Genomic DNA, 12,359 nt, shown 5'->3' on the forward strand with positions numbered 1-12,359 from the left:
ATTTTGTATAGTGGGAATCTATCCATTCATTAGTTCATTCTCATCTCTGAGTTCTAGGAATTCTGACAGAAAGACTATACATCAGGAAGCTGATAGATCAGCAAATTGTGGATTGTGGGCCATATCCTCAGTGCATTCCAGAGTTTCACTGGCTCTAGACCAGTGTTTGTGTTCATCTCTAAGCTTTGAGAATCTCCATGCTAAGTAGGGACTATAAACATGGACTCACAGAAATTTCTCACAGAGAACTTTTTATTCTTCCCTAAAGTCCAACCAGAAATAAGCTTGTCAGAAATAGCCAGAAATTCCTGTCTCTTCCCTGACCTTTCATGAATCATTCTTTCATGAATCATTTCTTTTTTAGATGCTTTTTTTCTTTTTTGAGGGTCATTTTTGGCAGAGTATAAGCTTATGTAATGTTTTCTGTTCTTTGTGAAGTATGAAAGTACCGTCCTGTAGATAATGCTTTTTCATGTATAAAGTGTTCCAAGAAATCAATAACAAAAACATAAAACGCCCAATAGAAAAATGGGCAAAGGATATAAATGGTTTGGAGAAAAAGAAATATAAAAGATCTTTAAATATATAAAAAGATGCTCATCACCATACATAACAAAATAAATGCCAATATGAGATGTGAGGTGCCATTTCACACCTATAAGATTGGAAAAAAATCCAAAGATTTGACATGTGCTTTGTGTGTCTGTGAGGAAGAGACATTCATTAGAAAGCCAGGCTGACTGTCCAAATGGTACATTCTCTATGGAGGTCAATCTGGCAATAGCAAAATAAAAATTAAAACTCAAAATAAAAATGAAGTTACTCTGTGATCCATGGATCTCACTTAATCCTATAGATAAATTTACAAATGTTCATTCATAGTGATGTAATTTCAAGTTTATACACTGCAACAACCTGTGTTGATCAATAAATGATTGTGTTGTGTTGTTTTGTTTTGTTTTACTGATGTATAGTTAATTTACAATGTTGTGTTAGTTTCTGGTGTACATCAAAGTGATTCATATATATATAAATTTACATATGTATATATTCTTGTTTAGATTCTTTTCCATTATACATTATTCCAAGCTACTGAATATAGTTCCTTGTGCTATACTGTAGGTCCTTGTTGTTTATTCTATGTATAGTAGTGTGTATCTATTAATCCCAAACTCCTAATTTACCCCTCCCCCTCTTTCCTCTTTGGTAACTATTAATTTATTTTCTATATCTGTGAGTCTGTTTCTGTTTTGTAAGTGAGTTCACTTGTATCATTTTTTAAGATTCCACATAAGTGATTCAGTATATTTTTCTTTCTCTGTCTAACTTACTTCACTTAATATGATAATCTCTGTGTCCATCCATGTTGCTACAAATGGCATTATTTCATTGCTTTTTATGGTTAAGAAGTATTCCATTGTGTGTGTGTGTATGTATACATACACACATATATACCACATCTTCTTTATCCAGTCATATGTTGTTGGACATTTAGGTTCCTTCCATGTGTTGGCTATTGTAAATAGTTACTGTGCAGTGTTTTAAAAGCCCAAAGAACTCTCCATGTACTGATGTGGAAACATCTCCAAGATATAGTGTTAACTGAAAAAACAATTTTTCATAAGGTTGCATAAAAAGGTAGGCTCCCTTTTGTGTGTAAAGGAGAAGAAATGTACATTAATATGTGCTTACTATTGCCTGGGAAACACTGGAAGGATTATGATTAATTAGTAAAATACATTACTTACAGGAAGAAGGGGACATAACAGATGGGGATGGAGTGAGAATAAAACTTATTATATAGTTTTAATTTTTGAATCAAGTGGATACATCATCTACTTAAAAATAAAATAGACACAACACTGTAAAATGATTATAAATCAATAAAAAATGTTAAAAAATAAAAAAAATAGAATATAAAACAATAACAACAAACCATTAACCCCATCTGCTAATGCCTCTGTATGGTCAAAGAGTTCTTTTGGCTACTCAGGTGCTTATCACGCTGGCTTAAATTTTTTCTTGATTTCTAACACCTGGGATTTAAATGAGTTTTTTTTTTTCCTTGTGAGCTCAGCTATGTGTTTAAAACTTTAAAAATATATATTATCCAGCATTATCATGAGTTTGCAGCAGAAGAGATGCTACAGTTGGCTGGCTTTCATATTGCTGGAAGCCTGGGATATTCGTAGGATTAAGCAGCCAAAGAGATTTCTCAACAGTCAAAGAACAGAAGGATTTTTAACTCTACAAACTCACACAAGGCTTACTTCTGTGGGTGTGTAGGAGACTACGTAATTGGCTCGTTGTGATCATCCCTTCTTGAAGAAGTAAGTAAAAACAAACATCAATATTGGTTTATATTTTTCATGAAATTCTGAAGTATGGTGTTATGGCCAATTTCCCCTTGTTAATAGAGAGGAGTTCTACTCCTTGTGCTTAGTTTCAGATAATGAATGTATTTAAATACACACTACATCAGAGATCAGTTGTTCCATATAGCAAGTTTTAGCCATAAAAATGCTGTAATTCCTGGGTGATATCATCCTAAATTATATGATGTAGTTGAACCAAGGGTGTTGACGTATTTGCCTTTTCAGATTGGGTTTTAGGAAGTGTTAAAACTTTTGATATGAGTACATTATGAGAGAAATGTTCTTGAGGATGATGGAGAAGAGCATTGAGCCCCATTAGAAGCTGAGATTTCTCTGGGACCACTGCTAATTCAGCTGCTACATGGATCCCTAAACAATTCTATAGGGTTCATCTCATAAGCAATTTTAAATAGAAGATCCAAAAAAAAAATCACATTGTTGAGGGTTAAATTATGTCCCACCATGATTGTGTGTGGTGAAGCGCTAACCCCTAGTACCTGTGAATGTGAATTTATTTGGACATTAGAGTTTTATAGATGTAATCAAGTTAAGATGAAGTCATACTGGATTAGGGTGGGCCCTAATCCTACCTGACCATTGTAAGAAGGACACAGTGACAGACACAGGGGAAAAAGCCATGTAAAGATTGAGGCAGAGACTGGAGTGAGCTGCAAGCCAAGGAGCACCAAGGTTTGCCCACAATTATCAGAAGTTAGGAAGGCTCCTCCCCTGGAGCCTTCAGAGAGAACATGGCCAGGCCAGCACTTTAATTTTGGGCTTCTAATGTCCAGAACAGTGAGAGAATAACTTTCTGTTGTTTTAAGCCATCCAGTTTATCGTAACTTGTTAACACAGCCTTAGGAAATTTAAAACGTAAGTCAAGATCAAAAGGCATCATTTACATGATCTCTATTTTCAATTACCAGTCATCCTCTTGGAGTTGCCTACAATTTTAGAGGAACCTGCATGGAATCAAATTGGGAGACTAGTGGCATGGGAAACTGGTGCCGGTATTTCCTTCTTAGGAAACTTAAGAAATTTCCTTCCTATATCCACTAAAAAGACCTCTTTTCTCTTTTTAGGGGCCTCGTGTTAGAAGTGCTTACTTTTGTGAAACTCTTTGGTCAATAGGATGGAAAATAGATACTAAACTTCCTATTCTAAAAATAACATATGATTAGCAATGTCAACCAATGCAGACTTTATACGTGAACAGCATTCTTCCCTCCTCCTACCCTGTCATACTCTCCAGAGATAAGCACTGTAAACTGTATCTTTCATAACCTTCTAGAAATGTTTTATGTGTATACAAGAATTTTCAAAGACATATGTTTTTTGTTTGTTGGCCTTTTTTGACAGGGGGAGGTAATTAGTTTTGTTTGTTTCTTTGCTTGTTTATTAATTAAGGGAGGTCCTGGGGATTAAACCCAGGGCTAAGCATGCACTCTTAACACTCGAGCTATACCCTCCCCTCAAGGACATATGTCTAAATACAAATGAATTGTATTACACACAATAATCTATGCATTGCTTTCTTTAATATATTTTAGATATCTTTTTTATAGTGAATCTTACAGAATCTACCTCATTCTTTTAAAAATTGCATAGTATTCCATTGCCAGGACGCTTAACTAATATACTAAATATCTATTTGTGGGCTTTTAAATGGCTTTCAATATACCAGCTGTGCTGCAGTTAATGTACTTGTACGTATACCTTTAAGGATTTGTACATAATATATCTAAGGACAGATTCATGGAAGTTGAAATGGCAGGGCATGTACAATTAAAAATTTGATACCTTTTATCAAATAACTCCTGTGGGAAATGTTGATACATTTCCATATCACCTCATTCCTACAGTGAATTCAGAGTGCATGAAACTATTAAACAGTAAAATCATACCAAAGTTGATTCAGATAACTTTTACTATCAAGCATATATTCAACTTTTAATCAAATTAAGTAATCATAGAATGAATGTTTTAAGGAGGAAGGAAAATCTTTACTATATGATCTTGTCCTTAATGTTCTCTTTCCACCAATAGTCAGAAATGTCTTTAAGCAACCTTCCAGGGAATCATTGAGAAGTTATTTTGTCCAGAAAGTGACTCAGAAGAAAGAGAGTGTAGTGCAATCCTTGTATTTGCAAGGCTCAATGATGTACCAAAGAAATAAAGACACAGATAAATCAGGAGAACCACCATTGATGAAGTCAGTCCCTATGCCTAAAATTTGAAACTTATGTTTAACTTAGATACATGGAAATAGTTGTGATTTTTTTATACCACTTCTAGTAAAAGGAATTGACCAGTCCAGGATGGATTGTTTCTGTGATTAACATGAGAAGTAAAAGAGAAGGAGTGGGTAGAGTGTTACCAGTCATTCTTGGGAGGAGTTGGTCATTGACAACAGAGGCACACTATTCTCTAGCTCTGAGTTGTTAGTTGTTTGATATGTATTTATGCCTGAGTTTTAGGTGTCTATTAAATAACATATTTTCTATGTGTAATTGTATAGTCACCCTGCATGTAATAGTCTATCAGTGTATATATGTCTCTCTTAATTCTTCTAAAACTAATTCTGTAAAATGGATTGAACTTTTCACTCATAAACCATTGCATCTCTGTTAAACCTCTGAGGCAAATATTCACTTTCAGCTGTTGTTCAGGGAGAAATACTCAAATAAGATCCAATAAGAGATTTATAATTCTCTGAGTGTCAGCATGAAAACTGCTATCAGAAATCTGGTTTTCTTATAGAGCAGTTCCTGAACAAGATCTGAATTGGCAAAATCATCAAGCTACCTGTCCTGTTTGTTCCATCTTTTCAAATTGTGAAAAGATAAGTGCACTCCTGCAAATACACTTGCTTGTGTGTATGTGAGTATAATGGTGATGATGGTGGACGCCAGGGGGTGACACAAGGGTGTTCCCTTGTGCCAGGCCATCTCACTATCCAGGATTCCTTTGCTTTTCCAGCCCTGAGCACTTGTGGTGGGCAGACGTGACTCTGACTCACCAGCTGCCTTGAGTCTATGTCGTTTACACTTGGCCTGTACTTATTTCCCCAGAGCTGGACCCCATCCTTGCTCTCATGTGTCTCATTTTCAAGCAGAATTCCTGCCATCGATTCAGCTCTGCAGCTCACTTTATCTTCCCTAAGTTCTCTCTATCTGGTCCATAAATATCCTGTATTTGCTTGAGTTTCTTTGGAGACTATTTCTCACTGTTATCTTCTCTCCACCATTAGGATTACAGCTTTAATCCATGTTTTGCCTCATACTTACTACATACATACTCATATCAATTCCTCTCCAGAACACCTGACCCTGTTTCCTTCCTAGCAGGCTCTATAGTCAGCAGAGCACAGTGGTGAAGCACCCTGCTGGAAGCTGGAGGTGACTATTTTATGCCTTGTATAACAAAGGGGTAGGATTCCTAGCATTCCCAGATGATAGGGTAGGGGTAGGCTTCCAAACTTATTTGCCTTCAAAGTCTTTCTCTCTGGAAGCTTCTGTTTTCCCAAAATTATGGATTCCAGCTATCCAAACAAGTAAATTTTCAAAGAGTAAATTATTGCATAACAAGGAAGGAAGGATGATTCAAATCTTTTAATTTTTTAAGCAGTTCATGGTGTATTATGAGAAATTAGAAAGATTTTCAAAAATATTGTAACTATTTGCTTTGCCTAACTTTGTCTTCCAGGAAAAGGCTGAAAATATTGTCATCAGTACAATTCATTTATTGTTTGTTTCTGGTTAAGAATTTGCTTAAAGACAGTACATAAAATGTGAATGTATTAATTACTTTCATATGTTAAATGTTCATCATGGTGTGCTGGAAAGGCCAGGGACTCACTGGTCACATAGATCTGAGCTGGGCTAAAAATTGCAGGGCATTGAACAGCTCCCTTGACTTCGCTGAGGCTCATTTTGTCTCATCTTTATTACCGGTAGTTGGATGTCCTCTTTTTTCAAAGGTTAAAATAGGAAAAGATTTATCAAGGTATTTAATGTGGTATTGGTCAGAGTAGGTGTTCAAAATGCATTATTTTCCAATTTTTGAAAAAATAAACAATTCTTCATTCAAGTGGAAAATTATGTATAAGTAAGCCCATCAGATGAGGCCAAACTTCTGCTATATTTTTCTCCTTGACTTTTGGTAGTAGCACAACAGTGATACCAAAGCAATTTGGGAACTTCACAACCAGAAAGTTACAGAAGATGCTTACAAAGAGAAAAATTGAATAAATGTCTAGCTAACTAGTAATGGAACTGATTCTTAATATTTTTAAATGAGAATAAAAAAGTTAATGAATGAAGCAAAAAATGTCCCCATCTGGACTTTTCATTCAAATAGGATTTGGCTGGTAGTTCCCAATGCCTTCTCCCTTACTTCCCACTAAAATATCTAGGAAGACAATGAGAGAAAATGTTACAAAAACAGCACAACACTGAGGTCCATAGACCATCTCATGTCAGATTTTAGGAAGTCTTTTTTAAGTATGTGAGAATTGATACGATTAGGGAAAAAAGTTACTTAAGGTCACCTGATTAGGTCATCCAGATTTCATTTTGTAGAGATGATACTTTGCTCCTGTCCCACTGTAGTTTCAATGATTGGATACTTGACATTATAGCAAGAAGAATATTAAGTTACTTTCCTTCTAGCATGCATTTATTCCATTTTGGGACAACTGAAATAATGTGGTTACCCTTCTTTTTTTTTTTTTTTTTTTTTTTTTTTTTTTTGCCTCTTGACTTCTATTCTTTGTTTATCTAATCAAAGATAGAAAATCCCAGAAAGTCAGCTGGACAATGGAGGTCTAGTAACAAAGCATTATTGTCTAAGAGACTAAAAGTTGTTTCCACAAATAAACCAATACCAAGAATTGGAGGCAATCAGAACTTCCTAGAAAGAGTATGTCCTAGGAATTGCAGTAATTTGTACAGCTTGTCATTAAGAAGAGAAGAGGAAATTTTCTGCAGTATAAATAGCAGCCATAGTGGTACATAGCCAAACTAGGCGTATCCTTGTGAGAAACTGAGAATTAACCTCAGAACTGTTTATAGCAACCTTCTCTCTAGTTGTAGATTTGAAAGAGAGATTTAACCATTATCCAAGGTCCAAGAATGTATGAATTGAACCAAGGGTAATTTGCACAATTTGTCTGTTGCCAAATATAAAATTTGAAAAGATTTTGGTTTTTTGATGGTGGCTAAAGGAACAGAAGCAAGAGAGAGCAATATAAAAATACTGCAAAGCAAGGGAAAAGAGGGAACTCAAACCTCATGTGAAGAGAATATTTTGGAAAATAAGATATAATTCATTCTAAGGCTTAAAAAAATGAGTAGACATTCTCAATAGAATGCAAAAAAGTCTTGGACTCTTAGAAACAAGAATGGAAAATCATAAGGAGAAAATACGATCATTTAAAAGGTACCACAAGCAAGTGAAGAGGGAGATGACTACAAAAGGGTTTCAAGGAGATAAGAAAAAAATTAGCCTGATTAAAACTTACTGCGGAAGCAAAGAAGCAGTATTCTGCACAAAAAGAGGATATTTAATTGTGATTACAACTCAAAAATTACTCCAGGATATATCTAAATGTTTGTCTCTTATTATTGATATTTTTTCCTGGAATGTGATGAGTTCCTTGGACACATATGTAGATTCTTTTCAGCTCAGAAACTTGTTTTTTATCTTTTAAAGAAATCTACATAAGAAAAATATTTTATATTTGCCCATGTATTTACTATTTCTAGTACTCTTTATTCCTTTTTGTGGATCCAGATTTTATTCATAATACAACAGTAAGTAAGAATAATGAAATACAATCTCTCTCTCTGGAACTTATGTGAAGGATTTTTTAAATATTAACATCAGTATTTATTGAGTTGCAAACTATTTTTTGGAATGTATATATATATTGGCAGTACACTTATTTCAAAAACAAATAATTGTATTTAATTAATACTAGTGGGGGCATATGAAAATTTGAGAATGTAATCATTGAGGAAGAATTCCTTTGCTTAATTTTTAAGACATTAGACCAGTTCTTTACAATCATTTTTACAATATAACACACAGAGAACGTGATTATCAGTGTGACATACTGAAGTACACTGATGAGGCTGTTTGATGGGCCCAAGATTCTGTTCTTGGCTCTTCAAAGTCCCCCAAGGGATATGAATATCAGTATCAGTATAATTTTTACCTGTTGAGAAACTCTGCATTAAACCACAATACTTCAGTGTGGTTATTACAATGACAATCAGCCTTATTCTAGCTCCATTTAACTGTGTCCTTAGTATTTCTTGTTATGTTGGGTGGTAGGACAGAGCAACAAAGCCTAACTTGGAACAGTTTTTGTCAAACTTTGGCAGACTTGATGCTCCGACCATAAGTACCATGAAAAATGATAACCAAATGGGAATTATGATGAAAAGCAGAAAATATATAATTTGTCAAAGGGTCAACACCTGATAATTTCTGGGACTCATGCACATTTTTATGTCCATGATTGCAGCTGACAGAAAAATAGATTTATAACTGAAAGAAAGAGATAAAAACTCTAAGTGATATTGTCTCTTTTTTTTCCTAATTCACTGAGAATAGAAAGTTTTTCTTTCTAAAAGAAGCAGAGGAGAACCAAGCTATATGGTACCACTGAATAACAACAAATTCTTTCCACTGACTATCTGGAAAGAAGAATGAAAATATTTTGCCTATCTTTATATTCAGGTTGACCAAATTTTACTGATACTTTAAAGGTCTTACTAATCCTGGCCAGTGGTCCCAGTTGCTAAATTAAAATTGTATTCATCATTTTCCTTCTGAACTTTTTATGAAGCTTTATCTGAAGAGTCAATAGTCATTGTTGGTGAAGACTCAAGCTCCTTGCAAAGAAGTGCTTTGATCAACAATAATGTCACCGAAGATATTAGTCTTTCCTTTCTAAATTCAATACTCTCACAGTCTCTGAAAAGTAATAAAAATAAAGTATAATGCTTGGATTTGTACAATGAAACTGTTATGTTTGACTAGTGAGAATGACCAGAGTGCTCTTGAGAGAAGACTTAACCTAATAAATCACTGGCTTCTATCCCAAGTGTAAAATCCTTCCTAAGTGAGAAAGAGAAATGTTTGAGCTTGAGTCATATTCTTTTTTTTTTAAAGACTTATCTTCCCTGCATCAAGTTTGACTTTAAGGTATCCAACAGTTTTAGTCTAGGCATCTGTCAGTTTTCAATTAACTAAATAGTTATTCATTTGTTGGACTGATATTTTGTGTCTTTGGGTTTTTTTTTTTTTTTGCATTAATACCAAAATCAGAATTTAAATTTTATGTAATTAAATCCTAAAATTGAGAAGATTATTCCTTGAGTGAATCTGTATTTTAATGAGGTAATGGGGAGCCTCTACTCCAAGAATTGAAGGACCTATCCTCAATTTCATCTAATACCAGAATCTCTAACCTTTGCCTTTTCACAGCTGTTCTCTAAAAAATTCAGAAATAATACATATTTTTTACAAGGAACCATTTTTCCACTTCTTTTTGTTGTTGAAGCATATTTGCTAGCTATTTTATTCATGCAAATGTTTACTCATTCATTCTACACTTATTCATTAAGTGTGCATTTATCAAATACCTACCACGAAGTAGCCTGTCTATAGAAAATGAGACAACTAGTGAAAAGTCATGGTTTCTGTTCTCTATAACATTTTGGTTTTCTTAGGGCCTGGAATTACTAATTATGGTTATGTAATAAGTGTTCCCATGAAGGTGAGTTTTATGAACTAAGTGAAATGAACTATGTGAACAAACTTTAGAATTATAACTTTGACAAAAGTAAAACCCAGAAAATTATTTAAACTATGATAATATTTCTGAAAAGCTTGAAAATCAAGCAAAATCAAATATTTAGAGATACCTCTGAAACATAATAAAATAATAACAATGATGATGATGGTGAGGATGATAGTGAAAACACTAGGGAATAATAAGTCAGGATAAAGGCTAATGGGGAAGAGATCACTGAGGAACACTGGCTAAATGTAACAGTATTGGTATTATAAGTTACATTGGGTGGTAAAGTGTGTTAATTTTATTATTATAATTCATAGCATGAGTATGTGTTTTGGGATAAGTATGCTACTGTTGAATTGTTTTACTTTTTATTGAGGAAAATTTCAATCATATACAAATGTAGAGCGACTAGTACAATATAGTTCATGTTCTCATCACCCAGCATCAGTGAGGATGAATTTATGGACAATTTTATTTATTCTAATGTCTCACCCACATAAGTCCTTTGATAATTTTGGAGCAAGTCTCAGACACCATATGCTTTTATCTGTTGAATATTTTGGTATTTATGTCTAAAAAAGATTATTTAAAAAATAATTCCATTATCATACTTAAAAAGAATTAAACCTAATTCCTCAGAATTATCAAATGCCTAGTGTTTAAATTCATATTTACCATGTTATCTCATTATTTTAAAAAGTGTATATATGTATTTTTTTTTAAATCAGGATCCATACAAGGAACAACCATATATTTAATCAATAGGTTCCCTTTTATATTTCTCTTCATTTTCAAAATGTACTTTTTTTTACAGAAGTTTTATATTCACAGCACTGTTGAGCAGAAGGTACAGAGATTTCCCACATACTCTCTGCCCCCATACATGCATTACCCCCATTATCAACATACCCCACAAGAGGAGTACATTTGTTACAATCGATGAACATACATTGACCCATCATAATTACCCAATTCATAGATTATAGTTGGATTTATACATTCCATGGTTTGAGAAACAGACTCAGATATAGAAAACAAACTTATGGTTACCAGGGGAAAGAGGGGTGTGGAGGGATAAATCAGGAGTTTGGGATTTGCAGATATTAACTACATATATAAAATAGATAAACAAGATCCTACTGTAAAGCACAGGGAACTAATTCAATACCTTGTAATAGCCTATAATAAAAAAGAATTTAAAAAGGAATATACATAAATATATATATACATATATGTATAAGTGAGTCACTGTACTGAATACCAGAAATTAACACGACATTGTAAACCGATTATACTTCAATTAAAAGTTTTTAAAAGTACATTGTATGGTTTGGACAAATGTACAACGATATGTATCCACCACTATGGTATATCATATAGAGTATTTTCACTGCTCTAAAAATCTGTGCTCCACCTCTTCATGCCTTCCTCCCCACTAACTCATGACAATCACTGAATTTTTTTACTGTCTCCACAGTTGTGCTCTTTTCCAGAATGTCCCGTAGTTGGAATCATACAGCATGTGGCCTTTTCAGACTGGCTTCTTTCACTTTATTAATATGCATTTAAGGTTCCTCCATGTCTTTTCCCAGCACAAAAAAGAAAAGATCTTCCTGAATAATATTCCATTGTCTGAATGTACTGCTGTTTATTTATTCATCAACCATTATTCATCGTGGTTACTTCCAAGTTTTGGCCATTATGAACAAAGCTGCTGTAAACATTCGTGCACAGGTTTTTGTATGGACGTAATTTTTCAATCCTTTGGGCAAATACCAAGAAGCGTGATTGCTAGATCACCTGTGAGATTGCATAGCGTCATTTAAAAATATATTTGGATTAGTTATCATGAATATTGCAAACTCTAGGGCAATCACTAAAAAAAGTAAAAACAAAAAAAAAGATGTATAACTGATATGCTCACAGATGGTGTGAGTACACCAGATCATTTTAACTCCTCCCATCCCTTGTATTATTGCTGTCATTCATTTCATGTATATATGTGCACATATATATAGAACTATCTATGTACATACATAGTTGAATTGTTGCTAGTATTATTTTGAACAAACCATTATCTATTAGATGAAACTGAAAATAAGAAAACCAGAAGTTTTTATTTTACCTTCACTTATTTCTTCTCTGACTCTTAACTTTCTTCATGTAGATACAAG

General features: G+C 33.8%; 1 long non-coding RNA gene across 1 annotated transcript in view; it reads left to right on the plus strand.

Annotated features, from left to right (window-relative positions):
* Positions 1-12,359, plus strand: part of LOC116156446 (uncharacterized) — a 159,745-nt gene that overhangs the window by 31,630 nt on the left and 115,756 nt on the right. The window lies entirely within an intron of this gene.

Source organism: Camelus dromedarius, chromosome 11 (assembly GCF_036321535.1).
Source record: "Camelus dromedarius isolate mCamDro1 chromosome 11, mCamDro1.pat, whole genome shotgun sequence".
Taxonomy (NCBI): Eukaryota; Metazoa; Chordata; class Mammalia; order Artiodactyla; family Camelidae; genus Camelus; species Camelus dromedarius.